Source organism: Onychostoma macrolepis, chromosome 18, assembly GCF_012432095.1.
Source record: "Onychostoma macrolepis isolate SWU-2019 chromosome 18, ASM1243209v1, whole genome shotgun sequence".
Classification (NCBI taxonomy): Eukaryota; Metazoa; Chordata; class Actinopteri; order Cypriniformes; family Cyprinidae; genus Onychostoma; species Onychostoma macrolepis.
In genome coordinates, this window is record NC_081172.1 from 13,432,415 (window position 1) to 13,450,608 (window position 18,194).

Sequence of the window (18,194 nt, forward strand, 5' to 3'; positions counted from 1 at the left end):
ATCTCGGCCATACTGATTTAAAGAGAAAGCCAGTTTCCCTGTCCCGCTTTTTGTGGAATAAAGTCCTGGTCAGATGGATTAGAGTAACGTTAGCTGCCTTAACTGTTCCCTCAATAATGTGTATACAGTAATTACCCACTATAATCCTAGCTAAAATTAACATTAGCACTGAACAAAATATTTCGTATTGCCCTTTGTGCCTAACGTAACCAAGAAAAATTATTTGTCCTAAAATATGGAATAAATGTGATAAAGAAAGCATTAAATTTACCTTTCTCATACATGTTGACACGTTGTTACAACACTAATTTTGTGCTTTAAAACAAATTATTTAAAAAACTATTTTTTTTCTTGAAAATTGTTGCTTCAATTAATGTTTTGCCAGATAGAACCTTATAATTCCAAGCGGAAAATTACTTTTTAGAATTAGAAGAAGGTTCTATCTGCATTTGACCCTTTCCAAAAATCCCCATTTAAAAATTTGAGAGGATTTTGATGTTGTACATTTAGAACACAATTAGGGTCTCTGTCATTTTCATGTAGGAAAGAGACTTGTTCCCCATATCATTTTTGCTATCCATCTTTTTCTTCAACGCGGAAGTAAGCCTATGGATGAGACTTCCGGTTCATTAGCCGCTATAAGTAAATAACGAGGAGAATAACAACGTGCAGTAAATGGTAAAACTGTTTGCACTACAAACCAGTGTGTTCATAATTAAGATAATACATCAAAATAATATGATAAAACACATCAATTTTCAATATCAAGCAGCAAAACAAACTGTTTTGTACAACTAAAAATAGCTGGATGCGGATGAGACCGGAAACCCATAGAATTTACAAATGGCCGCACCCATTTTTACATCAAGAAAAAGGTGGATATGTAATGCAAAAACTTTGAAGCTCAATATCTCAAAACCACTCAGAATGCAGATAGAACCTTACAATTCCAAGGCAACGTTTTCACTAACGGCATACTGCTCAGTGCACGTCGCCTTTCCAACTAATTAACAATGTATTTGGTAGCTAACTATTTCCATTAAAGATTTTTGCAGCACTACGCATTTTAAAGAGTATCTGCTGTAACTTACGGATAGATCTGAGTCTGACAGCATTGTGTTTCCCCTCAAACCAGGCCAGCCGCCAGCCAAGAGAGGGATCCGCCGATTAGGCACGACGTGATTGGCCGACAAAAAATAGCCGTTAATATTTTTATTTTAATAAATTGAGATGTATATATTGTATATTTGTTTTATTAATGTTTTTTATTCATTCGAGAGCTTTTTATGTGCTACCATACGAAATATGTATTGTTTTTATTTCCATAAATACAAACTGCCCGCCCAGGAGATAACACAATTATTGTGCCAATCTATCCAAAGGCATTTTTTTTTAAATTACACATTGTGTGTTAAAATCTTACACAAGAATGCTGTCAACACAACCATGTGTGTTGTTTTTTGACATATCTGTTTTTGCAGTGTATGACTGTTTGAAGAACATGGGGCTACATTGACACCTCCCACATCTAAAGCAAAACCACAGCTTTGCTCTCACTTCCCTAAAACAGAGTTTTAAAAAAAAGCTTCCTTATGACTAGCTATATATAATATATTTATATAGGACATCATGTCCACGTAAGGTGTGATGAGGTTCTGCTGACAAGCAATTTATCCACACCAGACACACCGCTACAGGGCACAAAATTAATCACTAATCGCAGCCAATCAGAAGAGCATGATGGAAGGTTCTCTCTTCCTCTGCACACCACTCTGAGATAAATATCAAATGTCTCTTTCATTCCACTGTGAGGTAAAATTTTCAGGGCTGTTAACTCTCATGTTATTGCAACTATATTTAATTACTTTCTCACCAAACAACCAGACTAACAAATGGCTAACGAATAGCCCATACTGGGGCAGAGCCATGGGCATAATTTCGGCAACCTGTGCAAGAAATAAGTTATTAAAGTTATAAGTTATTATTTTCTCATAGCTTAATATTAATTTATTTACATCTGTACTTATAGCTACCCCCTAACCTACATCTTTGGCACATTGCCTGTTTTATTGAGCTGAATTTTGGACAAGAGATGAAGTTGAAATTATATGCCCCTGAGGAACTCTCTGCATGTCTCTGTTCAGGTGCCACGGAACACGCGCTATTTTACGGATTAAAAATAAAAGAGTAATAAAATATAAGGTAATGTAGTAAATAAGTGTAGAATAGCACTGTCTGTTTGCTTATGTGCATCAATCCGAGTGTAAACAGTGAGAGATGTTGAGGCAGGTGAAAAGCGTTTGGTTAATGGTGAATATTGACCTATCGTGCGTCCTGTTGCCGAGCCCCGCCCTGATGTAATGATTGACAGGTAGGGGGCGTGCTCTGCTCCGCTCGGAATACATTTTCAAATCCACAATGTCTTAAACTATATTCATCGCGGGGGATTTAATGAAAATGCAATTGAAACGTCATATATGTAAGTGTCAATGCATTTAAGAATAATAAAATACATTTAAATCACCATTTTGCTACCCTTTTGCTGCACCTTCGGCTCAGAATGCATTTTGAAACTCTCATTGCATTTTGCTACAATTATCACGCGGTATCACGATGAAAATGCAATCCCAAGTGTCCTACCCCTAAGTCTAAATGCATTTAGGAAAAACAGCATTTAAATGATAATTGTGCTACAGTTTTTGCTTGGACATGTTAAACATATCTAATCAATTTGGGTAATACATTTTAATTTTGCAACTTATAAAGCTTCAAAATATGTTTTTAATTTGAATATTAAAACTAGTGTAGAAAACGGCAAATTTAAATTATATAACTGATTTTTAATTTTCATTTTGCACTAAATGTTGCATATACCAATGGGAAAATGTAAATTTAAATACAGAAATACATTGCCATTTTACATATTGCATTGCCATTTTGCATATTACATTTCAAATTGAATTTTGCTACACATATGCTTCCATAGTTTTCTGCCATTATGTTTCCACCAATGCCAAAATCAAACTTACTTGGATATTAAAGCAAATACTTCAGTTCAGCTGCATGAGGGATTGATTTTAATAAATTATGACAAATTAGACTACAAAAACAAAACACAAAAAACTACATGGAATATTCAGTTTTCTTATTTTATGCCCATCACAACTGTTTTATCAGTTCTTTTTATTTAAATAAAATTCTTGACATTTAGATTGATTGTATAGACATTTTTAAAAAATATATATTTATATAGTAGAAAATATTAATCCTCTTAATATTTGTTTGTTACCACACGCACACACCTCTAAAATTCAGTAACAGCACCAAACGCAGTGATCAGTTTATAATAAGCTTTAGGTATGATTTATTTCATCACATTGAATGTTTACATCAAGACACCAACAAGAATCATACAGTTTCAGTTTTGTCAGTTTATGTCAATGAATATTAATGTGCTTTGTAAATTTGATGAAAACTCATATGATGTAAATAAGGTTTATAGCAGGTGTAAGCAGTGATTAACAACAATTAATGTGAAGTGTGGGGTTGGGTGGGGTTGCTATAAACCGTTAATGCTCATTTGATGGGAGAGAAGAGAACACAACCCCACACCCCTTTTGTCAATCACTGTGTCACACCCCCCACCAAACACAACACACTACACCACACCCACCATCTACGGCTGCAGGAGGGGCCATGTCATTAGTTTCAGCCTCACGTTTGCCAGATTCAAATGCGCAGTATGATGTCACAATGATAGCGTCATTAACATAAATAGAATATTCGGAATTTTTGATCTCCAGTTGCTGAAGCTTCTGAATGACTCTTTTGCAGATTAAGCCTCAGGTTTCTCTCAAGAGTTTCTCAGGACACTCGCACTCTAGTGAATGTTGTCTCTTCGTTTACGACCGATAATAGGGACCGGAAGTAAATTCTTGGGCCCCCCTGCAGGGCTGTGTTGGGCGGGTGCAGGGGGGGCAATATAGTGCTGTAGATGGTGGGTGTGGTGTAGTGTGTTGTATTTGGTGGGGGTTGTGACACAGTGATTGACAAAAGTGGTGCGGGGTTGTATTTTCTCTCCAATCAAATGAGAATCAACAGTTTATAGCAACCCCACCCGACCCTGCCCCTCAGATTAATAGTTGTCAATCACCGTTTACACCTGCTATAAACCTTATTTACATCATATATAGTTGAACTATTTGTTAAAAAAGCAAACATATACAAAATAGTGAAGAGCACACATTTCCTTAAAATTGTGACATAGTAAAACAGCTCTCTGGTTTACAAAGCACACTAATAGGCCTATTCAAAGAAATAATAAACTTATTGTCTGAACTGAAGCTGAATGATCTCTGTGTTGTTGCCTTGATTTAAATAATACCTAAACTGAATCTTTTCATAAACTTAAACAAACCTTTTTATAAACTGTTCATGATTTTAGTGCTGTTTCTAAAATTTTAAGATGTATGTGTTCATTCCTTTACTCAAATCATGCAGACAAGATATTTCCTCTGGTGTTTATGCTGTAACTTGATTTCAAACAGAAACTAGGTGTGTTGATATATTAAATTCATTAATCACAATTCATTTTGTGATTCCAGAAATCTAAAGAACAGTAAGAGCAATAGTTGTTGAGGCAAAATACTACTACTACAACTACTACTAATAAATATTTTGCCTTTTTTGTTTAAATTTTTGTTACTCCCTGGTGACCAGATCTCCCTGGAAGAAGAGATTGTGATGTCTCAATGGGATTCTCCTGGCTAAAAAAGGATAAATTAAGTTTTTAGATTTTAAAAAAATAATAATTATTTAGTTTTGGCATTTCTGCATTTATTAAGAACAGTAGGCGGACATGAAGCGAAGTGGAAGAGAGAGAGGGGATGGGATCAGGAAAGATCGCAAGCCAGGACTCGAAGTCGGGACACCCCAAAGCACAGCAGCGCTACATTACTTTCAGATACTGTTTTAATATAACCTAATTTCAGTTTTTATTAAGTCATCCTTCTGCCCCCTTGGAAGTTTAAGGAGGTTCTGGGGGGACCACAAAACATTTGCATGAAAAAAAAACCTTTTATGTGACTTGGTGGCACAACAAAACCTGAAATTGGCTCTATCAACAGAACCACTGGTCTGATTGACTGTCCGAGTTGAATTCATAGTTAAAGCTGATGCTTTGGTGTATTAAGATGAACCTTTATGCACCATTGTAATTATCCCAATTTCCAGAAAGATATGTTCAATCAACATTTTTACAAATAGCTTGCTATTCCCTGATATTTGCTGCTTTCATTGGAATTCTTCTTTTTTTAAGACTAAACCAGTTACATTTACGTTAAAAAAGACATATCTCTTGCAAAATAATAGCATAAAGCATGTAATGTGAATAAACAGAATACAGCAGGAGAGGAAAAATTATATTTTGTTTTTCTGTTTAGTGTCTTTTCTACTTATGACCTATTAGACTGGTTACTATTTATAGTTAGTGATGTGTCCATTTAAAGTTCATAGTTATAAAGAAGCTGTTGGGATGTTCAGATGTACAGCAGGTGATCAAGGCACAATAAAAAAAGCATCACTCCTCTTGTTGTGTTTCTATACCGGTTAAAAGACCCAAAAATCCATTATTCACATCTTCATCATCCATAAGTACCTCATAAATAGCAAATGCATATTTACCTCTTATCTAGATGGATGCTTTTAATGATTCCGGATGTTTCCCCGCCGGTGACCGTCCTGGCTCAGTCAAATTCGTACCTCTGGGAGCTCGTTTAGAATATATTCAGGTTCAGATAACGAGTTATTATTATTAATTAATCACTCAGAGACTTGTTTAAAAAGGTTAACGAATCACCAAAGCATTGGTTTCGTTTTATTAAAAAACAAATAACTCATAAGCAAATAACAATAAAATAACAGCGAATAGTCTTCACCACGAAGTGTCGGCCCTGACATATAGTCTAACAAGCATTTATATAGTTCTTACACCCCTTGTAACTGCCTCCTCCATCCCAGGCAGGAAACATGACCTTTATGTCAGAGTCTGTACAAAAGTAATGTCAAAAGTTCAGAAGGAAATATTACAACATCTCTAGATAGCAAGCGTGTCTAGTTCTATTTTAAACTATAGGAAAAATTATGACACCTTTTTCAAACATAAGCAACATATAGAACTATATACCTAAACCACAATATAACACCTCTAGCAGGTGTTAAGAGCATCTTATGCCACGGTTTAGCTAAAGGTTCCACCTTGCATGGAAATGCAAAGTGCATCCTCTTACTTGTAACCGTTATGTTACAAAATAAGCACAGCAACTTATATAACCGTTAAACCTACAAGATTATAATCATCTATGGTTTCGACATAAGATATATTTATACATAGCTTTCAACCCTCATATTTTTATAACAGGAGTTTTAGAGTTTCACTGTCTCTAAATCATTTGTTAACTTTTGCAGTTCATCTGAATAATCACATAATTCAATCATCTCTCTTATTAATTTCATTATTCTTTTATTTGGCGTTTCCTGTTTTCTCATCAGTCTCAATATTGCCTTCATCTTGAAGATGATTTTCTGGTCCTCTCGCTCTCTCTTGGGCCCGTCTGCGACGTTCCTTCTTCTCCTGTTTCTTGACCTCCTACTCCAGTCCTTTGTAGTCCCTGAACTAAAAATCATCAAAATCAACCTTTATTTTATCTGACCTCTTCCTCACGTTTCTATTAGAGGATTGATCAGGAATCGCATATCAGATGAATTAGGTAATAATTCTACACCCTCTCTTGCGGTTATCTGATCTAATTCTCTAGTAAGTTGACCATCTACTGGTAATCTATCTTCAACACATTTCATAAAGGTTGTGCCAATTCTATCACTTGTAAATTTTTTCTCAATATAAACATCAAAAATGTTTTTCCATCTTCTGAAAAATGTAATCTCTACAAATCTCCTCATTTCCCAAATAGGAAGAATATCTTGCTTTCTAGGGCTATCGTGCATAAGACATTCATTGAGATCCCCATCTCTATCCACAAGAACCATAATGCTGCCAGAGAGAAATAGACTCGTCCTGCGATTCTGGGCCGATACCAGGCCGCATGAAAAAACCGCCCAAGAGTCATTTCGATCAAATGACCGAATTCTCCTGTACCATCACTGCAGAGGCCTGTAAAAGAAATTAGGACCATCAACAAAGCCTAAGCCGAACACACCTGTACTCACAATTGTTTGAATTTTCTTAAATTCTTTGCCATTCCATTCTTCCTTCTCTGTTAGCTCTAAGAATTCTAATAATTGAAAAATTATTACTGTCCGTCCTGATTTAGATCCTTGTCGTTCATATTGTCGCCCTACTACACATAATTTAATCCACCAAGGGATATGAAATATACCATTTTCATCTTTTCGTAATGTTATATCAATAAAACCATTTATTTTTAACTGCCATCTTTCGCATACTCCATGTCTTGTAGTCATACAATGAACTTGGGTCCATATAGGAACCTCTTTACCTAGTCCATCTATTACCTTATTATTAGGCATTCTCATACATCTAGTGCAGTGCCTTTGTCCATTGATTAATTCAAAAAATATTTGTCTTGTGGAACCGCCACACCCGTAACAAATTTGCATTTGCCTATGACTTTTTCTGTTTCTTTCGGTTCTGCAGGATGTCTCATATATTATCTGATTCAGCTCGCTCCATCCTGCCAGGTACTGAAAATCAGGCAGAGAATGGTTCGGCTGAGTTCACATCTGTCAATCTTTGGCAACAGCCTACACATTCTTTAAGTTTCTTTTTCATTTTATCCCATCTATTCATCAAAATCATTATACCCATCAACAGAATATTTTCATTTTGCAAATAACATCCTAGCAAAAATGCACTTAAAGTCATAACTCCTATGATTATCCAAAGATAAGCTTCTCTTCCGTACTTAGCAAACAATACCCCTAGTAGGTATATTGCATCAATCACTATAATTGCTATTTCGCACCACATAATAAAATCATTCCTTCCCGTAACTTTCATGGTCACATCAATACACAATTTGTATATACTGGTCAAGGTTAACGCTATTAACCCTCTAACACCAAGTATTTTACTCCATCCTTCTGATACCACAATTAAATGGCAAACCAGAATAATTTTACTTAGTCTCTTCATTAATATTATTCTTATCAATTGAAAACATCCAGTTATAAAGTGCCACCAGAGATTTTTGTTTACTCCTTGTATCAACATCCATAAAAAATATACGCCCATTCACCAACCTGAATAAAAGTTTCGGATATTGCCTGAGGAAATTCTCCAACTTCATCAGCCGTTCCGTTAGTGGCGAGGTTGTTTGTCCCGTTGGATGCCATACTAAGCTTTATCAATGTTAGATCTCTGTTGGTCTTACCGTGAACAATTGGTTCTCAAAAATATTATTTTATGCAATTAATAATTTTGCTTTTTGCCCAATGTCATATACTTCTAAGTTTTTCCAAGTTTCAGGGTTATCAGTTACCAGATGCCCCCCTCAGCGATGAGTGGTCTTTTGTTTGTTCGTCTTGCCCTATATTTTCTATACGTTCTCAGCTCCTCCTATTTCCTCTCTAACGTTATTTCTGTAACAGGTGTCTTTCCACTCCATCATTTCCGCCATCATTTCTATAACAAAGGGTGCTCTGAAATACTCTTTTTCCGTCTCCTAAAACGGTTGTGACCTTTAGCTTGAAAGTCTATCAACTTTTCTATAACCATCAACTCGTCACTTTTTCCTACAGTTTTAGCACACATCCGTGCACCCATAGCAGCACAAGAACATTTTACAATAATGAACAGTAAGATTAATCCTAACACTATTAATCCTCCGTACAAAACATACCATCCTGCGCTAATAAAAAAATCCAATAACCCATTCCAAATATCTTTAGTAACGAAGTTAACTACTGCATTTGCCGCTGTTTTTATTCCATCGATTCCCGTCTTCACGAACTCTCCAGGGGCCTCATACCACCTTGGACCACCTAAAATCTGTTCACCTATGATCTCAATGCTCGTATTACAAAGACCATCTTTCATCCATTCAAGGCCTAAATAATAAGTTTCATCCTTGCCTTTACACCATTTTTCTTTCCAGTGTTTCCTATGAATTGTATGAGATAAATCATCAATTGCTATAGCATCCAAGCTTGTCAACGGTACATTTTTACCTCCTTTGGGGACCCTATACTTGATCATGCTATTTACAGCGATCTGTGCTGGAGCATGTAACATTTTCCATTCCAGATTCCTATCTATTATTCTAATAACTCCTCCAGTTCCATAACTCATCTCATATCTATTAGCTATATTACTCTTTTTAAAAGTCCATGGTAAGGGAACCAGACCATTGCCCCAGTAACATAATACGGAAGCCATTTGATTAACTGTAATGGGATCGTGACCCAGCACATATTCCTAATACTTCGCTGCATTCTCGTCCTGATACTCCATATACACCGTCATCTAAGAAAACTAGTTTATATCTAAAACCCCTTCTCATCATTTTTCTATCAAGGTTTACTCTTTTCATATATAATCTCCTTCTTAGACTTAAAATGTCCTTTGTTTGATTTCCTGTAAAAGGATCTGTGCCGTTAAGGAAATCATCACAGTTCATCTTTTCTTCTTTTTTATCACAAAAATTAGCATAAGAGAAATCATTATAGTCTGTTTTTGTGTAAAAATATTTCTTTCCATGTCTCTTTTTACTGAGCTCGTCTCTGACACATTTCTCTATCTGTTTTACATTGTTTTCATAATGTTCTTTAATTGCCTTTTCTGTTTTTAACATCGCTTTCAATTTCATTTTAACCAAATACACATCTGTTTCCCATTTCGTATTATCTATCTCCCAATAGCCTATTCTAAAATTAAATTTAACCCTTGGTAATATCATTTTCTTTTTCCAAATCCACGGATAAGTTTTATTTAATTGTAAATCAATTTTTGTCTCAGACCCCGACTCCATTTCTGCATAACCTGTCTGTCTCGGGCCTACGTGTCTATCTTTTGCCGTGGTTAGCAAAATGAATTCGCCTACTGGGTTTATAATTCTACTATTTTTTATCCAATCTTCTATATTCTTTTTAATCTTCATACCAGAATTATATTTCTCAGTTTCCTTATTTCTCTTGCTTCTCATTACTTCACCTCTCTGTTTGCACTGACCTAATTTCCATGGATCGAAGTTTTCCCTAGATCTGAATATCCAACATCCTCCCAGCTCTTCATTGTAGCTAGTTCTATAAGTTGGTCCGATAAAATATCTCACTGTCTTATTACCCTCGCGTTCTTTAATGAAACTATTTTCTTCGTAAACTTCCACCTCTTTTTTATGCCAATGCCTAATCTTCACTGTACTTTTGAGTTTTACTTTTGGTTTCCTTATCATATAATATAGTATCTCATCTGTACTAACGTTGTCTAACCACTTCCAAAAATTAGTGGTGTTCTTTTCTATTTCCTCCTTTTTCTCTTTAATTGTTCCCCACACAGTTAAATCGAAACCAGAAATATTCTGCCTTTCCACCTGCACTTCGGCTAAAACAATTTTACCTGTCATAATTTCCCATTCTAAGAGATAACTCACTCTAATTAATATCAACAACAATATTCCCAATATTAAAATTATCCAAAGTATGATACTCATCCATTTGCAGAGTCGTCGCTGAGTCCTCAGCTTCCGAATGGTGTCTTTTGCCTCCGTCAGCTCCTCCGTCAGACTGTCCACCGACACCGACCTCCGCATTTTGTCCTGTAACACATGTTAGTTCTGAGGCTCAACCATGAGCCGTCTTACTTTTCGCAACACTCCCCTGCGCACCACTTTCACTTTAGGTTGTTTTTCATGTAATTCCGTTTCGATGCCACCAATCCAGTCATAGTCTGGATGTGAGCATGCCAATATATTCAACTTGAAATGCATCACCACCGTGAACATTTCACTTGGCTCTTCAGTGATCTGCTCGTTGTTATACGGGATTCCAGTGACGTATGTGCCATCTTCAGGACACAAAACCTTATGCTTGTCTAAATTGTTCGCCAGTGATACAGTAAGCTGCACAAACTTCTCTTTACGAGAACTAGGTCTCTTCTCCTTGGTAATATTAGAGCGCGGTTGTGATCCTCTATAATCCTTATCATAAAAAGAGGTATCTAACCATCCGCCTCCCTGCGCTAGCTCGATGGCCAGGTTTGCCCAACTTCTCACTTGCCAGCGCTCGTCGATTTTACATAAATCCACGCTACTTTCCCTCGTGATCCTTGTTTCAGATCCGTCTCAGGGAAACATCTCAAAATCGGCTCGTGCCATAGAGTAAAATTCCACTTTGCGGACTCTATGTCAGTAAGAGTTAAGTCCTTCTCTCGGTCTCTTCTCTTTATATCTCGCACGTGCTCTTCCCTCTCTTGGAGAACTCTCTCTCTTATTTCCTCCTTGTCCCAGGGCAACATGGGGAACCTAGCGTCTAGCCACGCGTTCCGCTCATGCTCTCTCAAGCCCAAGTAGGGATGTCTGGAAAATTTATACATTATTCCGTCTTTAAAAAGGCCTAAAGGTTTAATAACCCTCAAACTCTCCCACAAAGCACGGGAAGACATCAATGTCCTATTTTTTGCCTTACACATTTGACAGTTGACTACTGCTGCACCACTCCAAGTACAGTTACACAGCCCCTCTGAGCCTACGGATACTTTATATGAGTCAATCCGTAGCTTTGGGTGGCCTGACCGACAATTATCGCATATCACAACCCCAGACATCTCCACATGAGACTGTCTGTGAGTCGTCCACTCAGCACCCATCTCTCTTTTTTCATTACATCCTGAAAGACTGGGCATGGCACATAACTGGTCGCATATCACACAGCAATATGGCCTGACAGCATTCTCTGCTGCTTTATTCTGCTCTCCTCTGAAGCCGAGAAACCTTTCTATTTCTGGCTGCAACCACAGAAATGCTCTTGATCCATGCTTATGGTGCTCCACCCTAATTAATCCTCGTTGATTAATTATCGCATTTATCAACTCCATCTATTATTTCTTTATCAAGTCTTTATTACTCTGAATTCCGTTATTTTCTAACTCGACAGTGTTAGATCCTGTTATTGTTTTAACTACATCTACTGTCCCCAAGCCTTCAGAGAATCTTCCTACCTTTCGTCTTCTTGTAAGAATGACCTGATCACCTACTTGGAATTTCGGATTGTCCTTTGCTTCTCGCGTTATGTTAATTCTTGGCATGTTAATGATCAAATTCTTCTTTACTCTGGCCAGCTCTCCAGCCATTGAAAAAATAATTATCGGCTGTTCTTTAGCTACAGCTTTAAGCTGTAACAGCCGTCTTGTGACTGCAGCTAAAACTCTCTCAGGACCATTCTGATCATAGCGTTTCATTGTCGCCTCCTGCTGGTGAGTCAAAAAGGAAATGGGCGCACACCCCCCTTCGTTCGACAACGTCAGCATGACCTCATCGTCTTGCTCAGCCACGTGAACATGCAAAGGGAGAGTTTCGTCTCTGCGCTCTAGCTCTCCACTGTCAAGTGCCATTCTAATCAATTTCTGTCTAGCCTGTTCCATTTGCTCTGTCCATTTCCAGCTACCTTCCTTGGTTCCGCTGTATAAGACCTTCGCTTCTCTGGAGTACTTTGGTATTAGCTCTCTGACATAGTTTAGCGTTCCTAACAGTGACTGCAGCTGCTTCCGCGTTCTGGGCGGACCCGAACTCAGCATTTCCTCTAGTTTCGCTTTAGTGCTAGTAGTTAGGGCTTTTGTGTCTTTTCCCAATTTAAACCCTAGAAAATCTACTTCGTGTTTTCCAATTTCCATTTTCTTTAAACTAGGTTTTAGCCCTGCTTCAGTTAACCTACCTAGAGTTTGATCCAACAGCGCTAGATGCTCCTCCTCTGTCACTGAAGCTACGAGAATATCGTCTATATAAACTGTTACTGGTATTCCTGATAAAATTGATATTAAAGTACTTTGAAAATGGTTTCCCGCGTTTTTATAGCCTTGTGGGAGATATTCGAATTGATTACCCTTAAATGTAAAAGCTGTCTTCCCACAGCTTTCTTTTGAAAGAGGAATACTCCAGTAACCGTTTGCCAGATCGATTTTTGACAGCCAATTTTTTCCCTTACCTACTTCTCCACTCGCTTCACTACAGTTGATGAGATATCTGGTATCGGGGACTGTCAATTTATTTAGAGCTTTATAGTTAGTTACTAACCTCCAAGTGCCGTCTGGTTTGGGAACGGCTTGGATCGGGGAATTAGTCACTGCACATTCATTCTGTCCCAGTTTTCTAATAATTCCCTGATCAGTCAGTTCTTTTATAGTCTCAGCAATTTCTTTCTCTGCTGCACTATTTATTTTGTATTGTCTTTGAGGGGGAGGAATTCCCCCTTGAATGACATGTTGATATTTAATATCGACCTTCCCGCAATCATTCTTGCTGTGAGAATAATAATTCAAATACTTTCTCAATATTTTTTCCAGCTCCCCTTTCTTGCTCAATTCAGATTGTTGTACAATGCGTTCAATTTCTTTATTTTTATCAACAACTCCTATTTTTCCTATTTTTATTAAATCTTCAGGGCATAATAAATTATCACTCCCGAAAATCACGTTTATTTTATCTTTCCTCCATACGTTTTTATTCTTTGTATTTCCTTCATAATCCTCTACCGTCACTACGTCTAATAATTCATCATGTTTTTCTGATTTTCTCAGAACGCTGAAATCAGCTCCTGTGTCAATTCGAAATTTAGTTTGATCATACACTTTATATAATTTTTTATCAATCTCTTCTGTTTTTGATAAAGCGTGTTTAAGGGGAGCCGCTATTTCCTATGGATTCACGAGCTTCTTTTGCCCTCTCTTTCTTTTCACTCTCACGTCCTCTATTTCTTTCGACTCCTTTGGTTTATCACCGTTTGGGCTTTCCACCCTCACCCTGCCTATTTTATTTGGTGGTTTGTTTCTGCCTCTCTCGGCTATCACACGTTCCTTATCTTCTGCACTCATTTTCTCCCATTTGTCTGGACTAATGTAACTGCTTTTTCCTCTTTCACTTTCGTTTCGAAATGTTCTGGGCTTCGATTGATCTCTAAATCTCCTTTCTTTCTGTGTTCGGAATTTAGGATCATTCTTTTCTGCCCTCTCTTCTGCTCTTTTCCATTTCTGTTCTGGTTTGCGATCGGAGCGTGCGAGGGTCTGCCCTCCGGTTCAAACGGTTATACGGTCGCTTTTCTCGCTCTGATCTCCTAGGTTGATCCTTAGGACGTGACGGTTTATTATTCGATTTCTCCTATCTGTTTGAATTATTTCCGTTTTCCTATCGTAACGGATTAACGCCTTCTCCAGTTCTTCTGGAGATGTTTCTGGGCCGCATACAAAGAAATTCTTTAGCTCCCAATAAAGCATTTCTCTTAACTCCCTGAAATATATGTTTCAAAATTCCTCCCACGCCCTTTTCCGCCACTTCTTGACAAGCTGAAAGCGCTCCTACAGTTTTCCATTTCTCCTCGAATGTCTCCTGTTCTACTTCTTCTAAATTTGTCGGAATTAATCCTTCTAACGTTTTGGCTAATTTTTTCCCGCCATGAAGGCCAAACTCTGCTAAAATGTGGGAGTCAACTGAGTCATCTGAAATCTTCATTCGTTCTCCATAGCGTACTAACTCTCTAACTTTCCCTTTTACTGTAGTATTTTTCAACTTGACCTTTTTTAGGAGTTTCATCTCCTGGTCTTTTCACATTAATTCCTCTAGGGTGGCTCTCGCTCCCCCAGCGCCGAGCTCGGGCTGTCTTGGGGAGCGCACCTGCTGAAATAATGCACTCGGTCTCTTTTGTCCCGGAGTCCCTAGATGTAGAGCCTCAAGGTGCCGATTTATTTCATTAACTTCGACTGGCCGGTCTGTCTCTCTAACAGGCTCTTCATCTAAGTCGGGTGTTAAATCCCTAAATCTCAACCTTCTAGGAACTGATAGAGTTCCCTTTGGAATCGGCGTTACGTTTCTTGGAGTTCGCTCTCTAGGCAATATTAACTCTTCGTATGCCGAATCCCTATCATCTTCCTCTTCATGTTCACTGTCTGAACTTTCAGATTCAGGTCCGGGATCAGAATAGTATTCCTCGAATACTTTGTCACCAACCCCTTTCCTGACTAACCTCTCTAGCGCCGCTTTGTTCGTTAAATCCTTTTGAGCAAGTATTGCTCGTTTCGCCCGCTGAGTCAGCTAAGCTGCCTGATAGGACTGCGGCTGCGTCTCCCCGCTTAACAGACTCCAAAGTTGTCCACACGTAATCCCAGGTGCATACTCGGCATTCCATTGCCTTTCCCTGTCTAGATTAGTTTCTGCCTTTTTACTTTTAGCGTGAGTAGGCCTGTATAAACCCTTTCCTAGCTGGAATGTCTCAAAACTATCTCCTAGTTTGGATTTATAGAACGGATTTTCTATTTGGTTCTTCTTACTTCTAGATGTCGTTGTTCGCCTTAATATAGGGTAATCGGGGATCGGCTCTTCTTCCACTACTCTGGTCTGTGCGGCCGTCTGCTGTTCTTGCCTAGCAGTGCTTCTCTGATCTGAGCTTCCTTCACCTGCAGTCTGGTCTTCATTCACTCTGTCTGTGATGGTTCTCAGCACTGATGCGTCTGGATGACAGACCATCCACATTCTAGGCCACTCGGTTCGGTCTGTTTTCCGTCTTAATGTGTTCACGAGGGCTACTCCCATGACAACATCATTAAAACCGAAAATTTCCCCTGATATTATAGGCATTGCCACCGTGTGATAATTATTTTCTCTGGATAACAGACATATTTTATCTATTATACCGTCTAGTGTGAGCATTGCTGTCAGTTCTTCTTCTATATCACTTCTCTGACCTTTCTCATGACCGATCGCATGCATTACAGGTTTCCCATTTGGACCTCCTATTTTTGCAATAACACATCGCCTGCTTTAACAGGACTCTTTCTTCGTTGCATTATTTTATACGATTCTTCCTGGAATTTCGGTCCGGCTCGCTCTCTGAGAGCGCCGGCCACTCCAGCCCTGTGATATAGGAATTTATTAGATGCACACACCAAAACACACGGTTCTTCCTCATCTTCTAAACGCCCTTCTTTAAGAACGATTAGATTTTTTCCTCTCATGATACACCTATACGGTTCTTCTCCCATCGGCTCGAACTCGTCATTTGGGCTTTCGGTGTTATTTTGCGGTGGAGCACTAGGATCTAGCCTTACTTCCCACCCTCTTTGGGGTGTAAAACTCGGAGCAATAGATTCTCTTTCAGATGCCTCTCCTGGGTCATCTTCGTCTAGAGAAGTCCAACTCCTTAGAGGGATATTTTTAATTTCTCCCCCGGATTCATCAAAAACTCTTACTTTCGGAAATCCATCCCTACCTCCTTTACTCGAGTATATGAAAGGTGGGATTTCTGCTCCCTCAAGTATTCTGATACTCACAACGGATGCAATCAACCGGATTTCTTCCCATGGGATGGGACCGGATCCGCATTTAGCCTGCGTGGGACTGGTCCAAACCAACCGTCCGCCGAGCTCTTCCTTGTTTAAATTTATTGTCACCATTTGTCCCATTAATTCCTTATGAATTTTATCTGGGACCACTTCATGTAACAGCAATACTTATCCTCTAAGTTTTCTGCTGTTTTTCTTTTTAATTCTTTATTTCTTTCAGGTCTTTTCTAAGCCTGCGCGCGCGTTTTCATAAATCCCTCTGGATTATCACAACAACTGCAAATGTGTAAGGACTTACTACTCTTCGCTTCAACGTTATCCCTGAATTTTTATTCTTAAATATACGAGCCCCACACGTTTGGGCGCCATGTTGTGTTTCTATACCGGTTAAAAGACCCAAAAATCCATTATTCACATCTTCATCATCCATAAGTACCTTCTAAATAGCAAATGCATATTTACCTCTTATCTAGAAGGATGCTTTTAATGATTCCCGGATGTTTCCCCGCCGGTGACCGTCCTGGCTCAGTCAAATTCGTACCTCTGGGAGCTCGTTTAGAATATATTCAGGTTCAGATAACGAGTTATTATTATTAATTAATCACTCAGAGACTTGTTTAAAAAGGTTAACGAATCACCAAAGCATTGGTTTCGTTTTATTAAAAAACAAATAACTCATAAGCAAATAACAATAAAATAACAGCGAATAGTCTTCACCACGAAGTGTCGGCCCTGACATATAGTCTAACAAGCATTTATATAGTTCTTACACCCCTTGTAACTGCCTCCTCCATCCCAGGCAGGAAACATGACCTTTATGTCAGAGTCTGTACAAAAGTAATGTCAAAAGTTCAGAAGGAAATATTACAACATCTCTAGATAGCAAGCGTGTCTAGTTCTATTTTAAACTATAGGAAAAATTATGACACCTTTTTCAAACATAAGCAACATATAGAACTATATACCTAAACCACAATATAACACCTCTAGCAGGTGTTAAGAGCATCTTATGCCACGGTTTAGCTAAAGGTTCCACCTTGCATGGAAATGCAAAGTGCATCCTCTTACTTGTAACCGTTATGTTACAAAATAAGCACAGCAACTTATATAACCGTTAAACCTACAAGATTATAATCATCTATGGTTTCGACATAAGATATATTTATACATAGCTTTCAACCCTCATATTTTTATAACAGGAGTTTTAGAGTTTCACTGTCTCTAAATCATTTGTTAACTTTTGCAGTTCATCTGAATAATCACATAATTCAATCATCTCTCTTATTAATTTCATTATTCTTTTATTTGGCGTTTCCTGTTTTCTCATCAGTCTCAATATTGCCTTCATCTTGAAGATGATTTTCTGGTCCTCTCGCTCTCTCTTGGGCCCGTCTGCGACGTTCCTTCTTTTCCTGTTTCTTGACCTTCCTACTCCAGTCCCTTTGTAGTCCCTGAACTAAAAAATCAGCAAAATCAACCTTTATTTTATCTGACCTCTTCCTCACGTTTCTATTAGAGGATTGATCAGGGAATCGCATATCAGATGAATTAGGTAATAATTCTACACTCTGCTTTTTCAAAAATGACTGCTTATCATTTGTCACTTGACAGGACTAAAGCTGAAAGTTTGAGACATCACTGGTTTTTATCTCTGTGAATCAGACTCTCCTCC